The 12,336-nt window shown below is 45.4% G+C and overlaps 1 protein-coding gene across 1 annotated transcript in view; it reads left to right on the top strand.

The window, feature by feature from the left end:
• Positions 1 to 12,193: 12,193 nt before the first annotated feature.
• The window catches only part of hdac12 (histone deacetylase 12), a 41,852-nt gene continuing 41,709 nt past the window's right edge, over positions 12,194 to 12,336 (top strand). Inside the window, exon 1 of the mRNA XM_067451671.1 lies at positions 12,194 to 12,308. The gene's annotated coding sequence lies outside the window, so the exon portion shown is untranslated. The remainder of the gene's footprint in view (positions 12,309 to 12,336) is intronic.

Raw genomic sequence — 12,336 nt, 5'->3', positions numbered from 1 at the left:
TACATTAACACTCCCACACCAGTTACACGCACGCACGCACACACACACACACACACACACACACACGCACACATCGTACTGGCATGTTATGTTTTGTTGGCCCTTGTATTTGTATTTTGCATCTTACTTCTCTTTTGTAAATATTGTACTTGTCTGTTTTGCATAATAATAAAAAAAAAGAAAAAAAAAGGAGAGGATGACCACGGCCATGTATTGCGAGATTTTGAGGAACAATCTCCTTCCCTCAGTTAGAGCATTGAAGATGGGAAGAGGCTGGGTCTTCCAACATGACAATGTCCCGAAGCACACAGCCAGGATAACCAAGGAGTGGTTCTGTATCAAAATAGTACAATCGCATAAAAATGTTGCATAAACACGTTATTTACGTTACCTGTGATGCTGAGCCTAGGCTAGCAGCCTCAGGTCTGTTGTAGGAAGCTATCTTTCACCTTTAACGAATGCATGTTAGATGGAATCGAGGTTCGATTACTTACCCTGGGATGGAGGTAACGTCATTTCACCTGTTTTTTTACTTGTACCCACAAACTTGAATTTGTGTTCATAGTGAAGAATTTGTAGTCTTAGAAATCAGAATTGTATGAAGGTTTACAGTCATCGCTTCTAGAGTCACACTCACTTAAAGCTACACTGTGTGATATTTTCCCCCATCTAGCAGTGAAAAGATATATGACCATCCAGTGAATATTAGTTTCTGTTCCTCTCAATTCTGATTTCGTTTGAACTCCTACGGTGGCCGATTTAGTCTAAAATGAACACGGCAATCCCCCTCTTCACATTCGACACGGTGCCATCGAGTGTTAAAACGCAAGGCGAAGCTTGAATTTATGGGTATGTCCGTCTTTGGCTAATGTACTTTCAAGATGGAGGAGCAACATGGCGACCGGCATTCGAACCCCTCACCCGTATGTATTTTCAATGGCATATTATAAACTTACGAGAATACTTTATTACTAGAAAGAAGTAAATATACATTAATGAGCACATATATTTTTGAAAGAACTACGTGTTTTTAGCTAAGAATAAACTAAAAAAAGTTACACAGTGTGGCTTTAAAACACAAATGTAATTTTATCGACTCACGTGTATGTAAACGTAATTTTGCATGCCTAAGTTAATATATGCTGTCACGGGGTGAAGAACCACTCGACAAGGCAGGCTTCGTGAAAAGTGGCCCCGGAGGGTAGATTTATTTACAGTGAAATCAAACTGGTGAAGGAAGGGAAGCCGGTGCATGATGGCTGGTGCTTTAAGTGCTCTTCAGTGCTCAATCCAACCAAAAGTGGGTGACCCAGACGTGCTCCAAAGGGGTGGGCTGTTGGTCACTCGCTGCTTTCTGGGGAGAACAGAGAAACAAAGGTTAGACCAGCGTTTTGTCGGCTCAAGACCTCAGTCTTCCTCATCTGCTCAGTCTGTGCTGCTTATGTGGCTGTGGGCTGATTGGGAGCAGCTGTGACCGATCAGCCAGCGATGAGGAGGTGCAGGTGTTTTGTGTTGGTTACCAGGGCGACGCTGATTCTTCCGAGGATGCTCATCACATTCCCCCCCCCTAAGCGTCGCTCTGGTCCTGTGAACAAACGGAGACAGCAGGGGTGATGTAAGGGGAGGGTGGGGAATGACCCCTGACAGACCTGCATACGCTGTCCAGATCCGTGAGAGGCCATCGGCGTTCGCGTTGGCAGCCCCGGCCCGATGTTGTACCTCAAAGTGGAAGTCCTGGAGCGCTAGGAACCAGCGGGTCACCCTGGCGTTGGTATCTTTGGCGCGGGCCATCCACTGTAGGGGCGCGTGGTCTGTGACCAGGGTAAACTTGCGGCCTAGGAGGTAGTACCGGAGCTCCAGGACTGCCCACTTGATGGCCAGGGCTTCCTTCTCCACAGTGGCGTACTTCCTCTCGGCCGGGGACAGCTTCCTGCTGATGTAAATGATCGGATGCTCCTCACCTTCCTGGACTTGGGACAGGACGGCTCCCAGTCCTGTGTCGGAGGCATCCGTCTGCAGCAGGAAGGGGCAGCTGAAGTCTGGAGCACGGAGTACGGACGAGGACGTCAGCGCTGCTTTGACTTGGGCAAAGGCCTCCTCAAGCGATGGGGTCCAGCATACTTTCTCCGGCTGCCCCTTCCTGGTCAGGTCTGTCAGGGGGGCGGCTAAAGAGGAGAAGTTGGGGATAAAACATCGGTAATACCCCGCCAACCCCAAGAAGGCTCGTACCTGGGTCTTCGTCCGGGGTCTTGGGGCCGAGTGGATGGCCTCTACTTTCTTTTCCTGCGGCCGTATGAGGCCTCGGCCGACTTGGAAGCCCAGGTACTTGGCCTCGAAGAGGGCTAGGTGGCATTTGCGGGGGTTGGCGGTGAGTCCAGCCCGCCGGAGCTCCGAGAGCACCCTCCGCAGACGATCCAGATGTTCTTCCCATGCCTCGGAGTGGATCACCACGTCATCCAGGTAGGCGGCTGCGTACGTCTGGTGGGGCCGCAGGATGATGTCCATCATTCTCTGGAATGTCGCGGGGGCCCTGTGCAGCCCAAAGGGAAGGGTCCGGTACTGCCAGTGGCCACTGGGGGTTGAGAAAGCAGTCTTCGGCTTAGCCGTTTCAGAGAGTGGTACCTGCCAATAGCCCTTGGTGAGGTCTAGGGTGCTGATGTACCGGGCCCTTCCGAGGCGGTCATGCAGCTCGTCGACCCGAGGCATGGGGTACCCGTCAAATTCGGAGACTTCGTTCAGGCGGCGGAAGTCATTACAAAAGCGGAGGGTGCCATCCGGCTTTGGGACCATCACAATGGGGCTGGACCACGGACTCCGGGATGGTTCAATTACCCCCAACTTTAGCATTTGTTGGATCTCATCCTCAATAGCCTGCCGACGAGCTTCCGGGACGCGTTAGGGCCGTTGCCTGACGATGATTCCTGGGGGGGTCTTGATGTTATGCTGGATCACGTTGGTCTGCCCGGGTTGGGAAGAGAACACATCCTGGAACTGACTGACCAGGTGCTGCAGCTCCGTCTTCTGGGCAGCCGAAAGGTGAGGGTTGACGTCCACAACCACGGGATCGGTGAGACTCAAAGCCGCCAGCTGGTCCCGGGTCCCCACCCACTTCTTCAGGAGGTTGATATGATAGAGTTGCTCTGTCTGCCGTCGTCCAGGTTGTCTCAGCCGGTATGTTACCGGTCCCATTCTTTCCAGTACTGTATATGGTCCTTTCCATGAGGCCAGGAACTTGCAGGCAGAGCTGGGGACCAGTACCATGACGCGGTCTCCGGGCTGGAATTCCCGTGGTTGGGCTGCCCGGTCGTAGTGGTGTTGCTGCGCTTGTTGGGCCTTGCTGAGGTGTTCCCGGACCAATGGCATCACTCGATCGATCCGTTCTCTCATCTGTCGAACGTGTTCGATGATGGTGCGATGAGGGGCAGGCTGCTGCTCCCACGCCTCCCTGGCGACGTCCAGGAGCCCACGTGGTTGACGGCCGAACAGGAGCTCAAAGGGGGTGAATCCAGTGGAGGCCTGGGGAACTTTGCGTATCCCAAAGAGCACGTAGGGAATCATGAGGTCCCAATCCCGCTTATCCTCCGCCGCCACGCGTCTAAGCATCTGCTTTAGGGTCTGATTGAATCTCTCTACGAGTCCGTCCGTCTGAGGGTGGTAGACCGTGGTCCTCAACTGCTTCACTCGCAGCAGCCTGCAAAGATCCGCCATTAGCCGGGACATGAACGGGGTCCCCTGGTCAGTCAGGATCTCCGAGGGGAGGCCAACTCGGCTAGCCAGCAGAAACAGCTCCTGGGCGATGGACTTTGCGGTGGCCTTACGAAGGGGAACTGCTTCTGGGTACCGGGTGGCGTAGTCGACGATTACCAGTATGTGTTCATGTCCACGGGCAGACTTTGGCAATGGCCCCACTATGTCCATTCCGATCCGCTCGAAGGGCACCTCGATGATAGGCAGCGGAATGAGCGGGCTGGGGGGAGGGGTCTTGGGCGACGTGACCTGGCAGGTCGGGCAGGCTTGGCAAAACCGCTTCACTTCGGCCTCCAGGCCCGGCCAAAGGAAACGGTCACGGATGCGCTGAGTGGTGTTGGCTGTCCCGAGGTGACCTGCCATGGGATGGGAATGTGCCAGCTCCAGGATGGTTTCGGTCTTAGCTCGAGGTACCACCAGCAATTTCTTCTCCTCCCCCCTCCGCTGAGCGACACAGTACAGCAGGCCATTCTCAATGACAAAATGTGGGAGAGGATGGGGCCGTGGGAGAACGTCTTTTCCATCGACGACTCGCACTTGAGCCCAACAGTGCTTGAGCCGATCGTCCTCCCGCTGTTCCTTGGCGAATGAGCCCCCTCCAGCAGCCTGTTGGTAAATATCATAGAACAGATTAGTATTCTGGGCAGGGGACTCACCATCTCTCCCGCTGTCAGAGGCGAGCAGGGCCGGTCGGCGGCGGGGTCCCCGAGGCCGTCTCCGTCTTCGATGGTTTCCCTCCGGGCTGGCAGGCTGAGTAGCAGCATTGAGCAGTCTGTCGAAGCCAGGCCAATCCCTCCCAAGCAGTACGGCCACCGGCAGGTCCTTCACCAGGCCCGCTTCTACCGGCCAGGTGCCTTGGGGTGACGAGATGATGACTCTGCGGGCCGGTACTTGGCGAGTGTCTCCGTGCACACATGTAATCGGTAAGAAGGTCTTCTGGCCGCTTCGAGGGGCGCACAACCGTGACTGGATTAGGGTGACCGCACTGCCTAAGTCCAGCAAGGCCCGGAACCGTTTCCCTTCCATCATCACTTCTGCTTCGGGGGCTCCCGAGGGTACATGCTGGTGGACGATGCAACCTGCCAGCCATGCTCGCGGAGGTGATGGAGGTTTAGCGCTGGGCATGGGCTCATCTCGCGGTGGGGGAACCGGCGGCCTGCTGACTGGTCGCGGGGTCCCTTCGAGCGGGCGTCGCTCCTGGCCGACTCTCCGGGGGAACGGCGGCGGTCGGTCCCCGGCCTCGCGGTGATGGACGGCATCCGCCAGCTCGATCGCCTCCACAAGTTCCAGGGTGTTGGTAGGGTTCCTCATCCCAACCGCTTGCCGATGAGCGCGGGGTAGCGCGCGGAGAAGTCGATCGACCACTACCCGTTCCGCTACCTGTACTGCGGTGGGGTCCCCCTCCAATAGCCAGTGCTGCGCGATGCGGCTGAGCTCGGCTGCCTGGGCACGGGCTGGTACCCGGGGTTTGAATTCCCATTCGTGGAACTGCTGGGCGGCGCAGACTGGTGAGAGGCCTCGCCTCGCTAAAATTTCCCGCTTGACTTTGTTATAGTCTTCAGCGGTCTCAAGGGGGAGTGAGAAATAAGCCCGTTGGGCTTCTCCAGTGAGGAGGGGTGCCAGCGCACGCGCCCAATCATCCTCAGCCCAGGCCTCACGTGTGGCGGTGTTTTCAAAGACCTGTAGGAAGGCTTCCACATCGTCATCAGCAGTCATCTTTGGCAGCAGGCGGGTAGCTTGGGCGCGAGGATCGGGTAGCGGAACGCGTTGGGCGGCGGCGGCACGGACGGCGAAGAGCTCATTCTCTGTCCTGCCCTGGCGAGTGGCGAGATGTTCCACTATCTGTTGCTGGCGGATGCTCACTTCTGCGAGGCGCTGTAATACCTCCTCCATCGTGGGGATGAGCGCGCCGTGTTCCCCCGGCCCGGTGTCTACACAGGAAGAGAGGAAAACACAAAAAAAAAAGGATTAAGGGGTGGAGCGATGAACTTGTCGGTGATTCCTCACGAACTTGCCCGCATTCTCCACCACTGTCACGGGGTGAAGAACCACTCGACAAGGCAGGCTTCATGAAAAGTGGCCCCGGAGGGTAGATTTATTTACAGTGAAATCAAACTGGTGAAGGAAGGGAAGCCGGTGCGTGATGGCTGGTGCTTTAAGTGCTCTTCAGTGCTCAATCCAACCAAAAGTGGGTGACCCAGACGTGCTCCAAAGGGTGGGCTGTCGGTCACTCGCTGCTTTCTGGGGAGAACAGAGAAACAAAGGTTAGACCAGCGTTTTGTCGGCTCAAGACCTCAGTCTTCCTCATCTGCTCAGTCTGTGCTGCTTATGTGGCTGTGGGCTGATTGGGAGCAGCTGTGACCGATCAGCCGGCGATGAGGAGGTGCAGGTGTTTTGTGTTGGTTACCAGGGCGACGCTGATTCTTCCGAGGATGCTCGTCACAATGCACAAATGTTTAAAAATACAAATACGAATGCTTAAAGTTGTGCATACATCTTTTTGAAAGTGATCTTACACCATAATCCAAATAAACAAATAAACTTAGATCATAGATGGGAAAGAGCATTCACGGCGAATACAGGCAATTTAACTTAGGAAAATATGTTTTTTGACAGTTATTACACATCTCAGTTTTTTTTCGGTGTCCTCAAAGTGTGCCCCACAAATATATGTGTTAAATTTGTTGTAAATGTCTCATTTTGTTTTAAAGTTATAGTCACCTATATTTATGAGAACATGGGCTGCATTGATTGAATTTTTTGCCACTTCCTCCAGAGTTTGGGATACGCCAGTGTCCTCATAGATCATGGTAACCTGGATAAAGGCAATGAATGCACATTTTCATTTGACTAATGTTTGGGTGTATATTGCCATGTTTAATGTGATTTTCCCCCGTTATAGCGCCACCAAGTGGTCAATCGTTGCAATTTTTTTCATGTTATCTCAGACTGAGCTCTCACACATGTGACTTGAATTTGTTGAAAATATCTCATTCCATTTACAAGTTATAGCCATTTTAGTAAAAGAGGTCCCAGTTTTTTTTAAGTTTTTTTTTTTAAATAATAATAATTGATATACGGTACACTCTTCAGAGAACAGTTTTGCAGTGGTTTGGTTCCAATCAGGCAAATAACATGGGAATAATTTGGAAAAGTTGTTTTACAAAATTTTACAACAAAAAAACAAAAATATCTTGAAATTGGCTCCTGAGGCTATGCCTTACGGTTGAGTAATGATGAGCCATTTCGTACTTTTTATGATGTAGCGCCCCCGTCAGGCCGATCGGGCGGGCTTCTGTGACTTCTGTAGTCGTTGCAAGTTCTACCAGCCCTGAGAGTTTCAGGTCTCTACGACTTATGGTTTGGTATGGTTTGGTATGCCCGACTAGTTTTAGCTGGAGAATGATGCAAATGAATGATGCATAAAAGCAATTTCTTATTCTTTTGACCAAATTCAAATGCTTTGGTACATTCATTCAATTGATTATATTGACAAGTGTCTGCTGTTTCCTACATTATCAGTTGCATATGTCATGTTGATTATACTGGTCTGTTGAAAAGTCTTACCCCTCAAAACATCTCGGCATTAGTTCCTTACATAAGTCATTAAATGCAAAATGATTGAACATAAATTGCCAAGCATATTTTCTATGCATTTCTATTAGAATTTTTTTTTTTATAACAAAGGTGAATTTTTAATTTCACTAATGAAGGGAAATTAAAAGGGCTAGATCAACTAACGATCAACCAGTTCTATAAAATAGCTACATTCTTTTGCAGGATTTTGCAGGTAATTCATTGTTTGGTGCTGTTTGTATGAACTCTTTTGAGAAGTGCACTCACTTGTTTGAAAATCTTAAAGAAATGTACCAAAGCGTAAGGATGCAGATATTAGTCAATAGAATATTGTATATTTCCAATATGTTTTTTATGACAAATAAATGTATTTTGTTTAATATTTAGCCTAATTAATTTTGTTTAATTTTATTTATTTCTTGCGTTCCCCATGGAGAAGATAATGAAAAAAAGCAGAAAACTTCTCAGCACTGCCATGATTAACCTGATTAATAAGCAGGAAACGTTATATGTCTGCATACACTTAATTGCACACAATTCTCAATGCATTAAAAGACAACGCATAAAAATAATAGAAAATGTATTCATAAGGTCTCTGCTCCAAAACTCACCTTAGTTTTCACATTGTTGCCTTCAGAATCTCAGAGGAAGATTTTGTGGAGTTCCAGAAACAACAATGACATTCTTAAGGTTGAGTAAATGTTAAATAATATTTTATTCTTAACATTTCATTATTGATCTACTCATTATTAAAGAAAGATGGGTCATATTTATACACCTAAGATCAGGCAAAAACATCATGATGTCCTGGCCATCCAATCATATGAAAAGATCAAATCTTCCCATATATGGCTTGTTAAGAATTATAGTAGGTCAAATGTTCAAATGTATGTGTGTGTCTTGAGTTAAGTAAAATTAACAAAGAGAATAAGTACATTTAACTTGGCCAGTTTATGGAGTACTTTATACATGAAGTTTACTATGCAATACTTAATCTTTGTTTGTCAATTTTACTCAAACAACATACTAAGGAACACATACTGTATGTAATTGTCTATGAATTTTGCCTCAGTTAACTCCAAATTTTTAGTAAAGTATTTTTTGTAGCATTTAAGTATAGGTTTTGGGTAGGATTAAGGGATGTGGAATAAGAGCATGCAAAATAAGGAATTTATAGGTTTATGCATTTGTTTTCATGCATATTGTGATGCTGATGATACTCTATATTTCTTCATACCCTGAAGAAACTACCAATTCACTAGATTAATGGAATGCATAGCTGATATAAAAAATTGGATGAATAATTTCCTGCAACAGAATTTTAATTATTGGACAAAAAACTCCACAAGTAGTAAACTAAAATACTGTCTAACATTTGATGACTGCTCTGTCAAGCCCTCGTCGTCAGTGAGGAACCTGGGTGTGCTCTTTGGTATAAATGTTAAAATCTTGCTTTTTACACACACAACACGCAAAATGGTTTAGCTCCCCAGTACCTGAATGAGATCTTAATGCATTATACTCCATCACATCTATTGCGGTCTCAACATTCGGGCCAGTTGATAATACCTAGAATATCAAAATCAACTGCAGGCGGACAATCCTTTTCCTATTAAGTACCTAAACAGAAAAGACTTCCTAGTATTGTTTGGGAAGCAGACAGATTAAATCTAGACTAAAACACATCTCTCTACTATGCATACACATAAAACCTTTTTAACTTTATTCAAATCAATTGACTGATTGTTAGGCTGCATTAACTAGGTCAGCTGGAACCGTGAACACTTCCTAAAACACCTGATGTACTCGTTGTACCATAAAAAGAGTATAATCTCTGCTAATGTTAGTCTCTCTGTTTATCCCAAGGTTTACTGCAGTCAGCCGGATCCAGATAAGATGGTGGACCTGCGCCCAGACATGACCAGCGCATCCCTGGAGTGTCTACATAGGCTGTGTCAATTAGTGTCTCCCCTGAATTTGCCTCACCGACAAGTCATCCTCATCACGTCTCCTGCGTGATGACTCCGATCCTATGAATATTTATATTTAATAATTGTTTACTCAACACGTCATCCTAAATAAACCTGTCTATGGCGTCAATCTAAGTTTTCAACTAAATATCCATATAAAATAATTACTAAATTAACTATATCACTGATCTGCCCACATTGTCGCTATATTATAAATTGAAATGAGCCGATGACATCACCGAATCAAATTTTGTTGCAATATTTTCCAACACTGTGAAGCTGATTTGAAACCATCCTCGTTGTAAAAACGTTATATAAATAAAGTTGACTTGACTTTATACTAATAAACAGCCAGTAATATGCATGCAAAAATAAATAAATAAAAAATAAAATGCAAAAATAACACTAAGAATATTAAGAATAAAGCATACATAATCCATTAATAATATGAAATATACTAATATTAATGAAAATAAACTATTAGGGATATTTATAACACCAAGTTCTGCCTATAGGTCCTAAAAACACTTTGTTAACATGGTTCTTTATGGAACCTTATAAAAAGGGTTCTGCTACTGTTACAAACCGAAAGAACCCTAATTTTGTACTGCTTAGAACCATTTTAGAATTTTTCCTTTTTTTGTTAAATTCTTGCCTGAACTAACTTTTGTAATGAACAAGAAATGACATTAGTTTTTTTCTGTACTATTCACGTCACCACAGAATAACTTTTATCAGTCTAGGTGTGTCCACGATGTGCACATAGCGTAACGGAAAGAAGTTACACAAGGGCAGTCTTACACAAGAACAGTCAAAAGAGAAGCTTAAGAAATAAGAAAATATTTACACTAATTCACTGTCATGATTCCTATCTTGTGTTTCAAGATTTTTATGTTATAGTGTTTTACTTTTTAGTGTTTCAATTCCCATTGTGTTCTATTCCCTAGATCTATTTTGCTGTAGATCATTAACCCATTTAATCCAAATTTTCCCATTTTCCCTTGTTGATCTAAACTGATTGCTGATTCTCAGTCTAATGGTTGTTCGCTACAAAACGTGTTAACGTTATTTCATTGTACAAGTCATCACATGCGAAACAGTCTGTTCAATTGTCAAAATTATTCAAAAATACCATGAATACCTAGCCTAGAAATCTAGACGCACCCTAGCGGCAGCAAATCTTTCCACTACAGTTCCAGCTTCCAGATGCTTTTTTTCATATCACCTCCGGTGAGAATCTGAGCTAGCTGAGGTGATACTAAAATGTGACTTGAAACAGGGCAGACTGCTGATTGGTCAGAAAGAATCGTCACTATTCACTATGTCAAAACTGCACGTGCCAGATGGAGTATCCTGAATAACGCTGCTGTCACAGACTGACTGTGACCCCAGACTTTTATAATGAAGGGACTGAACATGGGTATGTGCATACACCGAACTGTTTCCACCATTGCACATACACACAAACTAAATGCCGGCTAAATATACAATCTTATGTTGTGTGTTTGTAAGCTGATGTTGGTGTTGTAATATCCCTTATTCATCCCAAGTTATCACTTTCCTTGTTTTGTTTGTTTAATGCTAAAATTTGTTGAAATGTTTAATGTTCAGTGATGCATGCTATTATAATATCATTACACACACACAAAAAAGAACAACATACTTTACAACATAAGAGTTTATTTAATTTCATTCAGTATCAGTTTAACTTCAATACATTTCAAACTGCAACACATACCTTCGGGTGCACCTTTCACTTGCCAAACCAGTACACATGGAAAGTAGCCATTTTTAAGCTAGCATTTGCTCATCAAAGGTTACTTTATCTAGTTCAGACCTCATGGGGGAGGGAGAGAACCTGGGATATAAGTGTTTCCTTATATGTTTTGTCTTTATTGTTTTGAGCTCTGTACATGTTAGTAGATGTAAATAATACATGTTGTAGAGTTGAAATGTTGTGTAGGTTTTTTTGTTTATGTCTTGTCATCTGTTTGTAACCTATAGGTTTTCCCCTAAAATGGTATGCTCCAGAAATAGGAGGAGCCAAAGCCTATAAAAGAGGCAGCCATTTTAGGTAAAAAGAAAATAGTGTGGAGAGATTAAAACACGTTTGTATTTTTGGGCCTGTACATTAGCATAGCCAACTTACATTTGTATATTGCAAGTTTATTTTCTTTTGTATTATATTTTGTTGATTATTTTTCCTGTTTTTTTCACTATTGGTACTCTCTCGCTCTCTATCTCTCTATCTATATAACTATATAAATATATATCTATATAAAATATTTTTTCTCCTTTCACCTTGGTGAATAAAACTACTGGACCGTGGATTTTTGTCCCCAGTCACCTATTTTACACCTCGGTCTGCTGGTACATCCTAACAGCTGCCATTTTTAAATAGTTTGGCCAGAGATAGAAACAAGGTTTGTCTTCTTGCTGTGAGAAACAGCCACATCCCAAGGATCAAAAAACAACATAGGCTGCATTTGATTTCCTCCGTTGTCCTGTGTGTGTAGCGGGTGTGTGTCGTGTAGAACAGGGGTTTTCAAACCATTCCCGGAGCCTCCCCAGCACTACACATTTTTGATATCTCCCTTATTGGACACACCCAGCTCAGGTCATGGAGTACTAAACTAATCAGCTGATGAGTTAATGAGCTGTGTTAAATAAGACACCCATCCATCATATGCAGCCCCCTAAGGAATGCATCTCAATAGATATGTTTACTTGCACTACTTTTCCAATCCGATTTCAGATTCTTAAAGGGTTAGGCTTCTGTATAGTTAAAGGCGCTGCATATGATGGATGGGTGTCTTATTTAACACAGCTGTATTAACTCCTCAGCTGATTAGTTTAGTACTCCATGACCTGAGCTGGGTGTGTCCAATAAGGGAGGCATCCCAAATGTGCAGTGCTGGGGAGGCTCCAGGAATGGTTTGAAAACCCCTGGTGTAGAAGATTACGTCACGGCAGTTTCCTGTGGCGTCGCTATGATGACCAGGTACTATTGTGAAGGTACTATCTGTCGTCCAGCAACTTTCAA

This window comes from Pseudorasbora parva, chromosome 8 (genome assembly GCF_024679245.1).
Source record: "Pseudorasbora parva isolate DD20220531a chromosome 8, ASM2467924v1, whole genome shotgun sequence".
NCBI classification, from domain to species: Eukaryota; Metazoa; Chordata; class Actinopteri; order Cypriniformes; family Gobionidae; genus Pseudorasbora; species Pseudorasbora parva.
Note: the sequence above shows the minus strand (reverse complement) of the source record. Positions and strands in the feature narration are given on the sequence as shown.